General features: G+C 36.4%; 1 protein-coding gene across 1 annotated transcript in view; it reads right to left on the bottom strand.

The window, feature by feature from the left end:
* PTPRD (protein tyrosine phosphatase receptor type D) overlaps window positions 1-18,815 on the bottom strand; it is a 6,523,893-nt gene that overhangs the window by 5,091,540 nt on the left and 1,413,538 nt on the right. The window lies entirely within an intron of this gene.

Here is an 18,815-nt window from a genome sequence, read left to right as displayed (position 1 = left end):
CATAAGCTTTGGTGGAATATTGCAATGTTTATTTCAGATAGCTCTTGGTCAGAATTATGTATTTGAATATAGTGAATTAAATTAACTCTTTACCGCCTCAGCATTTCTGAGGCTCGTAGGTTGCAGAGAACACTTAATAACCATGCGATGTTGCTTGCATAGCTCAAATGAGGTCAGATCTAAAGTACTGAACACATCAGCTTATGGAAGGTAACCTGAGGCCTACTCTTCATGTCGGTATAAATAGTTATTGTGACGGTACAGTTAAGACAAATGTATAGTGGCTTCATAGCTACTGAACAGCACTTTAAAAGTGACTGAATACAAGCATCTAAAGGCTACATTAATAACAAATGAAAGATAAAAAAGATGCTCATTTGCTGCTTTATTGATTTTTGTTTTTCTAATCCTTGTAAGCAACAGTCTTTGTGGTCCACCTTCGGGTCTAAGGTCTCTGCATCTAGGTTTCAAATAGGCCCACAACACATTTTCTATGGTTGCCTTAGGTATTCCAGTTATCTTTACAAATATAAATAAACAAGTTTAGGCAATACACTACACAACAGTACCTAAGGTTTATGAGTCCCTTACATCATGTAAGATAAGTTGTATAGTTCATGGTCTTGTGTACTATATCCCTGTGAGATAAAAGGAAATGTTTTCATGCATAGCAGGAACTGCTTAAATGTTCTTATACAGACAATTAGATGATACTGTTCAAGGCTGAAACTGTGAGAGCATTTAGAGAATAGTTAACATAGCTCTCAACTGTACAGAGGTTTGCAGAATGCCCAGATTTTTGCCTCATATTTTTGGTCTGGTTTTCATAAAAATTGCAGCTGTCTATATTGTCAAGTCATTAAAAATTAAAATCACAAAATAATAACAAGCATTTGAGTTACAGACTTCATACTATTCAGAAAATTCATACAAATGCCAAATCTGCTACACTATCAACTTTCTAAGACTGTAAGAACAATAAATTGGCTTGGTTTTGGACCTTTGTCCCTCCATCATTTATGGCTTTTTCCAGATTTCTTGTTGTAAGAGGTTTAAAACAATGGAGGTCACTCACTGGAAGTTCTAGCTTGACTGGAGTTTTCATTTAGTTTTTACTGATTGTTGTAAGAGGTTGAGAGATATGATAGTAAATGAATATCTAAAATTAATTAATAAACATATCTAACATTGTTGCCACACTCATAAGCACACACAAACACCAATATAGTTTTCTTATATAGATAACAAAACTAGACATTAACACACATATAGTTTTCTTATTTATATTGGTAAACAGTTACTCTTCTGGTCAAAACAGACCATTTTTAGAGACAACCAGGACCCAAGGCAGCAAACATTAATAAGATAACACTAATACCAGTTTATGGAGTTAATCATGACACACAATAGTACATGGCAATTAGTAATTCATAATTTGACACAATATATAATTAGGATGTACAATTTCTTTATGTCAAGCAGCTAAAATCATTTAAAGGCTGTAAAAATTTTATATAAGTTAGGTTGACTAGCTTTTGGCTGTAGTTTGATGTATTGGTTATGAAGGATTAGATATATATGAGTTATAGCAGAGTAATTACTGTGATGTCATCCTGAATACATATAGAATGACAAGAGGGTTAGTTAAAAGCAATGAGAAAGGATTAAAGAGCAAATGCATATTTTTTTTAATTAATTGGCATTGTATATCTGAGATGATATTCAGTATGTCCAGTAAACTGAAAGGTATGCTTAGCTGTTGGCGTACCGGATTAAAGTCTTCAGGACAGCCCAGGTGACCCAAGATTGATTTGCAGTTTCATCACTTGATGCCAATGGATGAAGGATTAGCATGGAATTGTGGACATCCCCTTATAGCCTTGGCAGAGGCCAAACCTGGGAGCCAAGAAAACAGGAGAAGCGTGATCCCCCCACATTCCTAGGTAAAGGAACATGTGCTCACAGTCCTTCATCTTTTCCTGCAGACTGATGTTTACTGATGTCAGCTTGTTAGGGGAGGGAGTAAGTGATTAGTAAAATGGTATTTTACAAGGAAGAAAGACCCTGATTTACAAACAATTCCAAAGATGCCACTGTCCCATTCTACTTGCTTCTCTGTTAGCAGTTTTCTCTATATGGGAAAGCACTAGGGTACAAGCCATTTTCCTCTTCCCTTAATTCTCTGTCAGTGACCTCAAAACCTGGGGAGTGGTAGTATTAGAGTCAGTAGTTAATAAATGAGGAAGGAGACTGAGCAACCTGTAGTTGCAGGCAATGTCTATAATAACAACGGGGGGGAACATAGTGATAGAATTATTCATTATGTAACACAAGATGGGAATAAGCTTATGACTTATATGGTACTGCTCCTGACATTGTATGCAGGTAATGTATCTAAAGGAGTTAGAAACAAAATGTCTGAGAAAATGGAGAAAATAAATACGTGAATTTCAGTCTTACTCTGGGAAATAATAGAAGTTACAAACTAGGAGTTAGGAATAACAATAACTGCAGAACACCTGATACCATGAGAAGAATTGAAGGTGTTGAAAGATACTTTACTAAAACTGCAAGCAGTGAATAGCATATCTAGCCATTAAAATTCTGACTAATCATAGAAGATTTTCAGTGGATATCAGGGAGAAAATTTCTGCTGTTTAGATTTACATTTGCAAAATCATTTGGAATATATAACATGTAAGGATATCTCTGTTTCACGATGTCTTGTCATAGTATTTCACATCTAAGATGCGAGCAGCTCCTGCAAAGCTCTCTTTGCTATGTAAATTTAACACAGTACAGTCATAATAAATTATATTCAAAGACTGTCAGTAGGCTCTCTTCATAAGAATATGCAGCTGATATAGGTCTTGGAGACTGGAAAACGTAAACAGACTATAATCGTAAAGAAGATTAATATTAGTTCATGTTTTGTGTGATACAGGCAATCCTTTTTCATGAAATTGGTTGGCAAAATGGTCGAGGTCTTTACCTCACAAATGCAAGGTACAGAGTTTGATTCTGATCTGTAGTTATTGGCCAGGCTTGTAATGGTCTGCAGACTGATAGCCTATTCAGCAAACACCTCTTGGTCGACAAGTAATGAGCAAACGCACTAAAGCAGGAATGCTCAAAACAGCAATTTCTTTCCCTGGGAAAGAAATCGCTTGGCCTTCCCCATGTGTTTGCCCCTTTCCTCACTGTAGTGCGATGTCGGAGTTGGTATATTTAGTTAGGGGGAGTGTGGGAGACACAGCCACCCACTTGTTATGTTTTAAAGTGTGTGTGTGTGTGTGTGTGTGTGTGTGTGTGTGTGTGTGTGTGTGTGTGTGTGTGTTTGTGCTAGCAGTTTCTTTCCCACGGAAAGAAATCACTGTTTTGAGCGTTCGCGCTTTAGTGCATTCGCTCATTACGTGTCGACCAAGAGATTTTCGCTGAAACTCCTCTTCAGTCTTTTAATATAGACCTTTCCTAGTGAAGTGGTAGACAAGAACAGGATTCATTAAGAAAGGCTAAACTGACTTCTGGGACATGGGGTATATTGTCACTGATGCAGATAAAGATGAAATGTATGAGGAAGGCTGAAAAAGTGCCATCAGGATTTAGATTATATTCCTAAAAGGTTGAAGTCTCTCTCCCACTCTTCAGTAGATTTAAATTATAGGCCCTAAGGAGACAAGGGAATAAGCCCCTGGCTAAATAACAAAGTTTAAATGTGTGCAGATAATTGCAATGGTGCCCTCTATGTTTATTATATGGAAAAAGGAAAATTGCCTAGCTCCCTTACTTGGGAATCTAGACCTTATAGCTGTGTGGAGTGTTCCATCTTACATATTATAGGTGCATTGCCTGATACTTTACTAATTAACAAATGTGTAATTCTACTAGATGACATCAGCTATCGTATACTGATTGATGGAGATGCCTAAATGGATGTGGTCTGGAAGAACATCTCATCTGATCTGAACTTGACTGGTGAACTGTTGTATAACTTTTTTATTAGCTCTGGTCTGTCCATAATAAATTGTATGTTCAAACACAAGGATGCTCATGTTATCCATCTTGGTGCTGTAAATTCTGGAACCTTGAGATGAGAGAGTTGCTGAGCTGTTAGGTGTTCATCACTGGACAAATAGAGCCCAATGCTATGGGGCCAGCAGGACAGACAAAAGATGTCATGATGTGTAGTGAACGTCTTGGTAATGGCTTGTCAGGTGAGTTCAGTTCTTACTAATGGAAGAGATTTCACATTATACATGTGAATCTGGAGATATGGACGTACATGCAAACCAACAGGCTGATTCACACAGGCAGAGACACACATACACAGTCACACACACATACAGATATGCATGTGCATACTAACACACACACACACACACACACACACACACACACACACACACACACACACACACACACACACACACACACACACACACACACACACACACACACACACACACACACACACACATACACACACACACACACACACACACACACACACACACATTTTTCTATATACTTTTTTTAGTTTTAGAAGTATCTGCTATTATCAGATTCTGTTCTAGATTTCAAGGGAAATAAACCAGGGAGGTCAGTTACTACTACTAATCTTAAGAAACGTTTCAGGTGACTATCATGTTTCAAAATTCATCACATCAATTATTTATTTGTCTAGATTAACAAGTAATATGACCCTGCTGCATTTTATTGCATGGCTATATGCAAAGAAACACACACAAAAAAAAAACAACAATTAAAATAAGCTGCTGTTATAATATGTTACTATAAAACGATGACCAACTCTTAGATTGGGAGAGTGCTCTGGGGCAAAAAGGAAAAAAAGCCAAGGCAATTCAAAGGTCTCCTGGGCTGCAATCCTAACAATTACTGAGACGCACATAAAGATAGCTTAAGCTTTCAGCATAAAGCACTGTAGCCCATATATATCACTGTAAATCTAACCACAAGAAAGCATTTTATTCTTGATACTGAAAAATACTTTTATCAGATGGCATTTGGTGTGTTGCCTTCAGTGACCTGATGACCCAAGATATGTTCTCTGTGTAGAGACTACTAGCATCACTGTTCCTATAGTTACACAGCAAGGGAAAAAGCATTTGATTTTCTTGTCAGTGAACTGAATCATGTTCTAGGTCACCTAAAATACCTTTTAAGAGGATTATAGCCACTATTTTGTGTCAGGAAGCTGATGAGCTGCTATAAGAGATTTCTATATTTGTTTTCTGTTAGCAATCGAATAGATATCAGAAGAACTGTGCTAGGAAAAGGTGTGATGCAGCCTAGTAAAAACACCAGTTACATAGTCGCTGCTTAGTGTCAGTTGAAACATCCCTGAGTTTTGAGGAAATCTCCACTAGTCTGTGCTGTTGAACTAGGAATAAATTTCACTACTTCCTCTTCAGTTTTTGAAGAAATCTTGTATGTTATTTCTATAGTTTAGCATGTCAACAGTTCTATGCTCACTCTAAAGGACCATTGCATCTTCTATTCTTAGTTTAATCAAGATGTTCTCTCTGTAGTAAATGCATAAACATAATTGTTTAAACTGAAGACAGTTTCAGACATAGTTTTAGATGAGGATGTATGAATATTTCAGTATAAAGTGAAGTTGCCAGCTTTTTTTCTTCCACAAAGGATTACAGTAAGATTTATTTTACCTCTCATTAATACTCTCATTAACTTAAATCTGATGTATCTTGCACATTGTAGTCATCTAATTCATTTTTATGCACTTTAGTTTTTTTTATTTTTAATAATTAGACAATCATGGAAACATGGAAGAAATAATTGGGCATTCATAAGCCATAAAATTCTACTAACATTTAGTAATATTTCTTGACATCTTCCTAAATGATAATACTGAATGAAATGAAAGTATAAATTAAAAAAAAATGTTGTACAGTCAAGTAGTTATATTTACTTACATGTTGCTTTTTTTTACTATGACAGAGTTATTGACTACTGATATGATAGGATCAACTGACAGTACACTGTGTTTTCCCCTTTCTTTTGTTTTATATAATTATTTCGTAATCTACTGATGAGTCCTGCTAATCAAAATGTGCACATCTATGGTTTACAAGTTTCAGTCTTTGGAGAACATCTTTTATCGTTTGGTGGAATACTCATATATAGCTAAAGAGACCCATATACATGTTTTTATGTTTTAGAGGATGATTTATACTGGATTGATTCAATTATGCAGTTTATATTCAGTGCAGAAAGAAATGAGGGATTGTCTAAAGTAAAACAGCTTCTTTTATTATATTTGATTTGACTTTAAATGTGCTGTTTTACTTGCAATGTTCTTTGATTTAAAAGACATTTCTGAGTTAGGGTAGTTTAATACACTTTTGTGTACCTGAATGGTCAGTGAGTTGTGACGCAGCATTTTTATTTAACGTAAATAAAATAGTATAAGGCATCTTGTAAAAACCTGCCAGATTAAGTTGCTGCGTGACTTTTCAGGATTTTTCCTCACAAACGTGTCCTTATGTTTTAATAGCCAGTGACTGTTGAGTTGTCCGTCACTTGCGTCCATTTGATTTTTGAAGTCCTCACGCTCATATTTCATCAGCTTACAATAGTCAACACTACAACAACATAGTGAAAAAGTGTTCCCAATAGACTGATAAATTTCAGTTACCTTCCCTTTCATGTTCTTCTCAACTACTAGGTGTAAACTGTAATACCAACAGCTTTAATCCCTTTTTTTGCAGCTTAGTTTTAAAATCCATTACATTTGGGCTGACACTACAGACAAGTAGAGAGCATATGACCCTCTTCTTAGGAACCAGCTTTAGTTACCCCTGTTTTGCTCTTGGTGGGAAAAGGAAGACAGCAATACTGATTCCTAACTCTTTGAAATAGGTTTACTGAAGCAGCATAGCAATCGCCTCATGATTATTGGTAACTCCTTACTCTTATCCTAGACTGGTACAATTTGTAAAAGCTGCAAAAACATACTCACTTTTGAGGCTAGCCTCTCACAAACAGCATATGTAAGTTAGCAGCTTATTAAGATATGGTAGACCACCAAACACTAGACCACTTATGCTGAGATTGCACAGAAATCACAACTGGATAATCCTGGACACCATGTAAACAAGCACACGGTTATCTGAATTTGACATAAATATAAGGGAAAACATGACAATAACTCTCAAATAAACTCTATAATAATAAAAAAAAAGTTCTTCATTCATATACAATATTCCCTACATCTTGCTATAAAAAGCTATTTTAGGAAGCCTGTGGCAGAACATAACCTATAACTAGCCACCAGCTGTTAGGATAAATACAATTATTAATTTAAGCATATTAGGATTATTACAAGTAACATCCAGTACTGCACTGACCATTAATCAAATGGCACTGACTAGTGTAATACCAAATCCATAGCCAGTGTATTAACTGTTTCACCCTACCTTCTTATCCCCATTTTCACTTTCCTGTAACACTGAAGTCCCCTTACCAAAAACATTATTATGGGAAAAGATCTGAGAAATGCAAAATCAATATCTCAAGGGACCAAGTCCAAGACTATATACCCAACACTCTCTCAGTGCAAAGTACAGCACTGCAGAAGCCCTCCTAAAAGTTTTGGTTTAGTCCCTCCTCATGACATGTTCCTGATCTCTGCAGAATGACTGCTGTAGTGCTACACTGCAAGAACCCTCCTAAAAGTTTTTGTTTAGTCCCTCCTCATGACATGTTCCTGATCTCTGCAGAATGACTGCTGTAGTGCTATACTTCAGAACCCCTCCTAAAAGTTTTGGTTTAGTCCCTCCTCATGACATGTTCCTGATCTCTGCAGAATGACTGCTGTAGTGCTACTATGCAAGGGAAGCTCCACTAGAGACCATGGCATGTATCATGTTATTAGCCTTTCCAGTATCATGCGTAACATCATGGAATATATCTTATCAGACACATAAACAACATAATTTGTGACCTTTAAGCTCTTCAGCTTTATATTAAAGCTAGAGTCTTTGTCCAGATTTCCCTGCACCAGATGCAACAAGCAGTGCACATTCTGTCTATTCTACCTATCTAAACCTTGCTAAAGCCTTTGGGATGCTTCTTTAATCTGAATATAAAGCCATGCCTCACCCATTGGGTTGTGAATTAGCTTTCTGATCAAATACACATAGTAAACTGAGAATCATTTTCTCTTATCCCATGTCATAGAATTTGTGAGAGGTGCAAATGCTTACTCAGTTTGGGCAATGGCATCTGACTCACCTTATATATATCTATACACAGCTTACTACTTTTCTCATCTAAAATGCACATCTCTAGTGGGTTCCCACTCTCTCCTGGATCTCTCCTCTGTGGCATCCATTTCTCCTAGGTGACAGCAGATGTCAAAGGTCTATGGCCAAGCAGGTTTTTCTGATTATTGTATAAGAGTGCTGTTACTAACCCCTGCCCCCCCAAGGCATTATAACCTTGAATATAGGCTTGATAAATAAGAACCAACACTGAATGTGGCAACCATCATACCATATGACCAGCTCTGTTACAAAAGTGGATGTTTTCATAAACTGAAAACTAATGCAGAGAGAAGTACATTTGTTCATGGACAGCAGAGTAAATGATATAACAACACTGAAGAAAATGGTCATAACCAGTCAGTCAACCTTTCAAGTGGTCACAACAAGCAAGTACATTAAGAATTACATGAGCAAAAATGGGCAAAAGGGGTTGTAGATGGATGGATGGATGGATGGATACCTGAGACATCACAAGGTATTTAATGTTGTTGAACTAGACTGGTGAAAATTCAGCCAGTTTTGGAGATGAAAAAAATGGCACATAAAGAACAATGCTGATATTTAGGAGGAATTATTTTCTTTGCTGATAAACTTGCTCTTCATAGCTTTGATCTGCCAAGGACGAGGCTGTATAGTGCTTGAGGGGGACTAAAGGCTAACCCTCTCCACTGCATGGATAGCACAGAGCTCTGACATACATTCTATACAGGTGCCCTATTAGTTCTTAAAACAGCGGTCTGTGAACACAGGGTTGCATGAGCAGTTTTGTATCTTTTGGTTTTAAATGCAAAGCCCCAACCCTTCATCCTTCTGTTTTCATTGCAAGAAAATGTTCATGTCTAACTTCGACCTCTTCTTCTACCTTCTATATTGTCCTTGTAAGATAGTGCTTGTCTATAATGTTGCTTGCACTGTTAACTTAATTAACTTAATTTCATGCTTAGAAAATGCTCATATCTAGACTAACTTCCATCTCCTACTTTTCTCAGTTTTCATGTTTATGTAGTACTTATATAGGAAACATGCTCAATCACATTCCTCTTTTTCATTTTCAAGTGATACCCATTTCAAGAATTTATTCTATTCCAACCCTAGCTTTTATTTTCACGTGCTGATGTTGTTTCTACCTCCCCTTGATAACTGCACAGTCTAGAGTAGTACATAATGCTTTCTTCAAAACACCTCAGTGAACTAAGGTCTAAACATTCAGCAAAGAAGTGTTTATAATTCAGATATTCATTTCTTTCTTACAACGATAGCACCTGAGTATTGAAAGGATTTTGTGTGACATGAGTATTGTATAGCCCAGAAAACACTACATAATTTTGAAGCATGTGTTCATGCCCAGGGCTTGCATATGTGCACCTGAATCATCATATTTTAAATAATCATTTATCAAAAATCAAATATTAAAAACAGTGATTTGAAAAATGTATAAACACAAAAAAAATCTTTTTATGCCAGGACAATCCCTCCAAAACACCAAAACTCCCCATGTGGAGTGCTTGGACCCCCCCTAAATTACAGTATATAGACAAACTCCATGGTCGTACATCAGCATAGAAAAGGGCAAAAATCCTTCAGAACTGCTCCACTGGCTTGCACAATACAGCTTGTTCTGGTGAAACTCACCACAACAATAATTTTCCTCTCAAAAGCTACTTGACCACCATTTATTCAACAACATATAGCTCAGTCAGCCAACGGTTATGTACGAGTCTGGATAATGCAAGATCCAGATGGACAAAATGTAGATATTTTTCTTAATGGGAAATTTCTAGTGCCTGCATCATACAGCTGGTTTTCCTATCAACCACATGTGGCTTTACTGCAGTGCAGAGATAATTTTTATGTATTTCTCGATCTGCCTGTGAATCTGTTATGCACAGCAGTAATACTGCATTGTGATGTATTAGGAGCTGCGATTCAAAAGAATGGTATAGCTGTGGAATTTGCCACTTTCTTTTTTAATTGTATACATGAACAAGATCCCTTGTAAGTTAATAGTATGGCTTCAGAGTCAGTCTACAAGCGTAAATACAGTAAAGTGATGACTGTGGTCAGAATTAAAATAAAATGAGAACATAATGCAAGGCGCGCTTACTAGAATACATATAAGCTATGGGACAATGGCTAAACACTGCTAACATGCCCGAAAGACAAAGGCCATAATAAGACCAATACAAGAGTAGAATAGATGCATGGTGTAGCATGGCTTGTCTTATATGAGGAAAGACTGGAAATACATAAAGACTCATGTTGTTTTACTAAGTAGCAAAGTCATAATAATATACTTGGAAGGAGTGGGGTTGTCGAAGGTTCAAGAGAAGCTTGATAGCTGTAAAGGATCCCTACAAATGAACCTGCCCACTCTACATAATTAAGTTATACTACACATGCAGAAGAAAATGTTTTTTATATATAAGAACTCATGATAGTGTAGAACAGGTTTGGTTAGACAGAAACAATTTAAAAGATTTGTGCATAATCAGCAAGATTCACTCAGTTCCGCTTAGTGATACTTTCAAAAGAACAAAAAATGCTAGTATATGAGACAGATGTTCACCTCCACAGAGTCTCAATTTTAGTAAAAAGAAGTCAAGTACTATATAGCAAAAGATGACACAGTTGGTCTCCAGAGGTTGCCACTGTATATATGCAATCTACCTTCAATGTACATTTTTCTACAGTTCTCAGTGAAGATTCACATTGTTGTAAAATTATTATTAATGTATTGCACAATATATATTTCAGGCTATTTTCCTGCCCCAGAACATTACTGCACAGTACATTCTGCATAATGACCATTTGGAGTCACTGTTGCACATGAATTGAAAAAATATATATTTTCCTTTGTTACATTTTGCACAGATCATGAATATCAGCTACTGTAATACTACAAAAGTCTAATTTGAATCATTTGATTAAAATAAAAATGTGTTTTGCTTAGAACAGAACTTTATCTACTTAATAAGCTAGTGAGAGTGGAAAAGCAAAAACATTCTGTTTATATATATATATATATATATATATATATATATATATCAATGTCTGTCTATCTATATGGATAGATAGACAGATAGATGGATAGATAGATATAGATCTAGATGTAAAATGGGTGCTCATGATGTGTGTGTGTGTGTGTGTGTGTGTGTGTGTGTGTGTGTGTGTGTGTGTGTGTGTGTGTATGTGTCTGTATATATATATATATATATATATATATATATATATATATATATATGTATAAAAAAATATATATATATATATATATATATATATATATATATATAATCTTATATATGATTATATCCATGAATACCATGCATCTGCACCACTAACCCTAACCCTGTATTTATCTAAAAACCCTTTCCATAACACCATCTGTACATAAAACAGGCTCAGACTCAGGCACAAACACCAACAAACATGCACAACTCTAAAAGTATCCCATTGCCTAACCCTTACTCCAAGACTAATACAACATTACTTGTACAAACACATTACCATCCCTTAAACCATTCCACTGACCTTTGTCTATGTTTTGAACTGCCTGCATTTTAATATCATCCTGTTAAGTGTCTAATTTCTGAAAGGCAACTATTCATCTATACATATTTTCATTTATTTACTGGGACGGTGTGACAGATAAAAACTACATCTTTTTATCATAGTTCTGGGGGGTAAAGATCCACTGATAAACCCATGAAAACATTATTACACACAATACACTTAAACGGCATTAATACATCAGTCAAACAGATCTTAGCACAAGCATCCAAATCCCAGCTGTTTGAAGACCACAGTTATGCTTTAATGGAGCCTGTCATCTTGTAGCTAACATGGACCATCACTCATGCTCAGATATGAATCTTTGTGCAGGCAACAAGCAGCAGCCATGCAGGGAGAGGGGTGCTTTCACACCTTGCCTGAACAATATTCAGGTATGAGTCAGGTTAGAGTGGTAACTATGTTCAGAGATTGTGAGATGCTTAAATTATTCATTATGTTTCAGGCTGTGATCAGGAGGAGAATTTAGATTTAGGGTGTGAGAGGGAAGTTTAGGATTAGTGAGTGATGAGGGACTTTCAATTTATGCAGCAGTAGGTGAGTGTTAGGTTTTGAGACTGATCAGGGAATTTAGAGTTAGGAGGAGAGGGAAGTTATGTCTTAGGATTAAGGAGTGATCATGGACTTTGGGTGTAGAGGTAGGTGGGAGAGTTTTATGGTTAGGGAACATTCTGGGAATTTAGACTCAGTGGTGGAGCAGAGTTTCAGGATTAGGGAGTGATTGGGGGATATATATTTAGGGAGGAGGACAGGAGGTTTAATGTCAAGAAGTGATCATGGACTTATATATATATGGAAGTATAGGGATAGGGCTGTAAATTTATGAGGTTAAGTAGCAATCACTGCATTTGGGTTTAAGGAGGGGAAGTAGAATTTTTGGATTAGACAGCAATGGGGAAATTTACTTTTAGGGTGTGGGAGACAAATTTTATGGTTAGTGTTAAACAGTGATTGTCTTAGGGTTAAGGACAAGGTGAGAGCTTGAGTGTTAGAGTTAGGGCTCTGGGAGGTTATGCAGTTTACTAGAGTCAGGAGATGCATGGTCTAGATCATTCATTAGCAATGAGCTAGCGTGAGTTATAACAGCAGTTATAGTAAACCGATGCATCCTAAGCTGATAACATATTAGTGCTTGCAGAAGACCAGAGACAAATATAATTATACCATATACACAGACACATGAATATTTAGAAAACACGATTATACAATGGATTAAACACAGAAAGCAGAAACACTGAGATATAAATTCCTAAAAGCAGGAAACATTATGGTACATGTTTACAATTAATTGGGAAAAACACAATAGATCATTGACTGGTAAAAAATGGCTGTATTATTCATCTTGAAAAATAATTAAAATATTCACAAAAGACTCTATTCACCTGTGCAACTTGAATTTTGCAAAGTATGGGATCACACAATTGTGGGGAAAGAGCTAAATTCTAATCTACATTGTACCACTGTATTATAAAAGAAATCATAGCATCAAAGATATTAGCAATCAGCAAAATTAATGAAATATTTAAGTGTAAATAAACCAGTGAGGAGCATAGACTCAAGGATATATACATGAGTATCTATCTATCTGTATGTATGCATATATATATATATATATATATATATATATATATATATATATATATATATGGGTCCCTATCATAAGATCGAAGTTTTAAAACTTTGAATCATTAAAGGTCGAACCCTAATGATCAAAGTTTTAAAACCTCGAATCTTATAATGGAGTTCGCCGTATAGCGGGATAAGGAAAGATTGCGGGTGGGGGTGCAGGGGGGCTTGCCCACCTACTTATAGCATTTTTTTAATTTTATTTTCGAAGTTTCAAGACTTTGATCATTAATGTTCGATCTTTAATGATTCAATGTTTTGGAACTTTGATCTTATGATAGTGACCCATATATATATATATATATATATATATATATATATATATATATATATATATATATATATATATATATATATATATATATATGTATATATATATATATATATATATATATATATATATATATATGTCTGTGTATATATATATATATATATATATATATACACACACACACACACACACACACACACACACACACACACACACACACACACACATACACACACACACACACACACACACACACACACACACACACACACACACAGACACACATTTTTTTCTTTTATAGACGTACAAGTTACAGAACAAAATTGCTTAATTTGTATTCAGTCCAGTATATATGACTTATTACACTGTGCTGATTTCATAAAAAAATTGTAGGATTTCAGAGTTGCATATAAACAGGGTGTTCAATTCCCAGTAGAATTCACACTTTAATTAACATTAGACTTCTCATATCTAATAGGTAGATAATTGATTTTAGCTAGGTCGGTAGTATTGCATGCATTCCGATATAACCATTGCAGTAAATCAGAAGGCTCTAAAGTCCTAATTATGCACCCAATAATCTGAGTATGACTAGCAGTGTGGATGTCTGAGGTGCTGCCAAGGGATGAAGGCCATGCCCATCCAGGATGGGTATATATACACACAAGCAAACCTCATTGCTGATGTCCCTCAGAAGTCAAGAATGGGTAAGGGCACTGCTACGTAGAAGGAGACACCTGATTGGTTACGTTGTCATGGAGGCAGGATGATATGCCAGGATGTCTATTGTGTGTCTGCCCTGAGATAATAAGTGTAACATGGGGGAAGGAACTTAGGACATAAAAGAAGCCTTCACAGTAGCAATATGATGCAACCCCTAGGGTACATCTGTCTTCCCAATGGCCACGAATATGGGTCAAAGAAAGTCCAGTCTAGGCCTATTGGGTTCAGTAGGCCAAATCAGTGGCAAGAAGCTTTGAGAGGCAAGTCATAGTCAGATGCAGCAGTGGCAAAAAATCTGTCATTATACCACAGCAGGCAAAATTATTAAGAAATTTATGTGCTGACTGGGAAGCAAGCAGACAGATACGTGAAAATCTATAACTACTCACAGTAACTAGTTCACTGGCCCCACTGATACATAAATCATTGTGCCTACCAGAAAAAGATATTTTAAAAATGCATTTTTGGAACTCTTCCCATACAAAGAAATACAGTTATAATTTAATATACACCTTTTGTTTTTTTTCTTTGAAATTAAAATACATCCACCCTGCATGCTAAACAATAGCCACTATGACAAAAGTGACATGACTAAAATATCAGCAGATAGTTTGCTCTGCTGGAGTAGTGGGTGAGATCATCATGCAAATGGGCATGCGCACATCATATTGAGCACCAATACATTTCCTAGAGTCACATCAGCCAAGTGCATTGTGTCTGCATATGTATCTGTGTATATGCAAATGGGCATGCGCACATCATATTGAGCACCAATCCATTTCCTAGAGTCACAGCAGCCAAGTGCATTGTGCCTGCATATGTATCTGTGTATATGCAAATGGGCATACGCACATCATATTGAGCACCAATCCATTTCCTAGAGTCACAATCAGCCAAGTGCATTGTGCCTGCATATGTATCTGTGTATATGCAAATGGGCATACGCACATCATATTGAGCACCAATCCATTTCCTAGTCACATCAGCCAAGTGCATTGTGCCTGCATATGTATCTGTGTATATGCAAATGGGCATACGCACATCATATTGAGCACCAATCCATTTCCTAGAGTCACAGCAGCCAAGTGCATTGTGCCTGCATATGTATCTGTGTATATGCAAATGGGCATACGCACATCATATTGAGCACCAATCCATTTCCTAGAGTCACATCAGCCAAGTGCATTGTGCCTGCATATGTATCTGTGTATATGCAAATGGGCATACACACATCATATTGAGCACCAGTCCATTTCCTAGAGTCACATCAGCCAAGTGCATTGTGCCTGCATATGTATCTGTGTATCTGTGTCCGAGTCTACATGAGGGAGAGGAAGTAGAAGAATAAAATGAAGAAAACTAAAGCAGAAGGGGAACTTTCCACAGGTGAACATAGAAGCTGAAAATTGTTTTCACCATTTGAAAGGTGAAGAAATATTATTGTTTCTCATAAAACAGTTTAACAACATGCATTTTGTTCTGATCAGGCTGGAATGATATTTAGAATGAGAATTTAAAATCACCTTGCTAAAAAATCCACTACGATACTGAGGCAGAATAATGTTAAAGGTCGCATGCACCTAGATATTTTAGGTTTAACCTACTTGAGTGTACTGTTCTGGCTGCCAGAAACTTAAGGACATGTTGTAGTGTACACTGTGTCCTCAATTACTGTCAGAAGAGAGGACTGCTGCAAAGATCACACTTCAGCACAGTGTGAATAGCACTCTGACACCACCTGATGTTTAAATTGGTGATGGGGTCATTACTGACCTAATGCCAAGCATTTATGATCTGGATTGTGGGCAAATTTTGCAATGTATTCATGCATTAGCATGCCTGCTTATGTTTATAAGCTATAGGTAGAACATTGCAAATGTTGCTTGTTGACAGCACTTGCAGTCTTTCTCTTTCTCTCTCAACCCTCTCTGCCTTTGTCTCTGTTCAGGTCACGCGTGAATATTATATGACATTTTTTGTCTGTCTGCTCTGCAGATAGCTAAAACATGAAAATGGTGATACTTCTGTAAGCATTAATATAGTAATGCATCACCTTGCCATTTGTTTCATAAAACATATTGATAAATCTCTATATTTCAAGCCAGTCATTAAACACCCTCAAATCTGGAAATAAGACATAAATCAGCTCAAATGTTTCTAAAAGCTTTTAAAATGTGTCCATTCATCCATTCAGTTAGTCATTCTCTGATTACTAGCTCACTCTGTTTCAGGATTGTAGGCGCACCAGACCCTATCACATTATTAAGAGGGCACAAGACAGAGAAACTAATCCTAGACAGAGTTTCATCACATTGCTGCAGTAGGGGTGTACACATTTAAGAACTATGCCCATATGTATTCAAAGTTTAGAGGATCAACAATTCACAAAGCAGCACAACTTTGTGATATGAGAGAAAATGCAAGCACATAATTACAATACACATGGAAAACATGACAACTCCACACGCCAGCTAAGAAGCAAGCTAGAGGCTCATGTTATGAGAGGAGCAATACAAACCACCACACCTCTGGGTTAGAATTATAATAAGCAAGACATACTCTAAATTAGGCACTTTCACTATCCTCATGGCTATATTTGCTTATTGCAAGTTCAAGTACAGTGCTAAAATGCTAAATACTATATATTCTTGTAGTCTCTGCAAAAAAATAAAGAAAAGAAAGAATGTACATTAAAACTTATACTTAATCAAGACGTCAGTACAGTGAAGGTCAACTATTTCAGATGCTGTGGTATTTTGCTTACAAAATACATTATCATTATAGTACTTTTAAGTGAGTCCTGGGATTACTCATGTCTGACAGATCAGCAGTAACAAAATATATTAAGATATCCAGATCTGTGACTATGTATTAGCTGTTGTCTTCCTTCTAAAGTGCTGAAGCCTTGATATTGATTCCTGCTACCTTTCTATCAGTCAGTGTGAGTTATGACTGCCTTTATCAAACTTTCATATGTGACATTGATTACTCTGTAGATTATGTTTCCTGACTGCTTGGTATTCAGGCAGTGAGGAGAATTTCTTTGGAGAGAAGGCCAGATATTTATTTAATAAACTATAGTCAGCTAAATTACTGTCTCTGCCCTGTGCTTCTACATGCAAGTTGTAAATGGGGATTGCAGTGTAGCACAATGAGTAAAGGCATAAGAAAAAAAAAATGTGGAGACTTAATCAGAAGCTTAATCTTCTCTGTTTGCTATGTGTAGTGGAATGTTTAACTCCATTACATTGCTGTAATATAGCTGCATATGAAAACAGTGAAGAGACTTTAGACAATACACTATGAACAAGCTTTTTACTTTATCCCAGTGTTTGATTTTCCTCAGCTTCCTTTTGCCTACTACATGACTATGAGCAAGCTATTCAATGAAGCATTTCACTGTATAAATAAACAGAGCTAGGCTTTTCAGTTGTCTCGTGGACAGCATGCCTAGTAGCTACCTATGAACAAGACCTGCTCTCAATAAGATTGCGTGATTACTGTGCTATATATATCTAGAGGGTACTGAAGACAATGTCCAGTGCCCCGACACACAGTAAGTTGGTGCCATTTGCTTGACTCAGGGATTGACAAGTGCAGTAAACTGACACTTCCTGAGTAGCAGAATACTTTCTTTCCCCGGGGATTGTGCAATGTCATAGTTAATATGTATAAGTAGCAGGTGCTGTGGTGGGTGCAAGGGGGTCTTGTAATCCCTAGATCATGCACACAACTTATCAATATAGGAATGCTCAATGTTTAGATGATGAGCTACTGTGTGCTGGGGCACTGGATGTTTATTCCAGTGCCCTAGTCATATATTCATATATCTATCTATATATATATATATATATATATATATATATATATATATATGTATATATATATATATATATGGATCTAGGATGTTTGATCAAATGATCAAACGCCAAATCCATAACCACCAAACACACTTTAACAAAAGTGCTTTTATCAAAAAGGCGCTTTCGTTAAAGCGTGTTACTAAAAAGAAATAAACACTACATTAATGTTTTAGCAGGGGCCTGCACCCCTCACATCCCCTACTTTAATATTCTCTCTCTGAGACCGCACTACAGTGGGGAAAAGGGAATTTTCCCTTATCCGCACCGTAGTACGGCCTTGGCAGCAGGCATACTTACACGAAAGTGCTTCTTCGGTGAAAGCACTTTCGTCTAAGTATGCCCGACTGTTTGGGTTTCGGACTTTTGATCATTCAATCAAAAGTCCTAGACCCATATATATTATCTATGTATATATATATATATATATATATATATATATATATATATATATATATATAT

This window comes from Protopterus annectens, chromosome 2.part0, assembly GCF_019279795.1.
Source record: "Protopterus annectens isolate FY-2018-M chromosome 2.part0, PAN1.0, whole genome shotgun sequence".
Classification (NCBI taxonomy): Eukaryota; Metazoa; Chordata; order Ceratodontiformes; family Protopteridae; genus Protopterus; species Protopterus annectens.
This window is presented reverse-complemented; position numbering and strand designations above follow the sequence as displayed.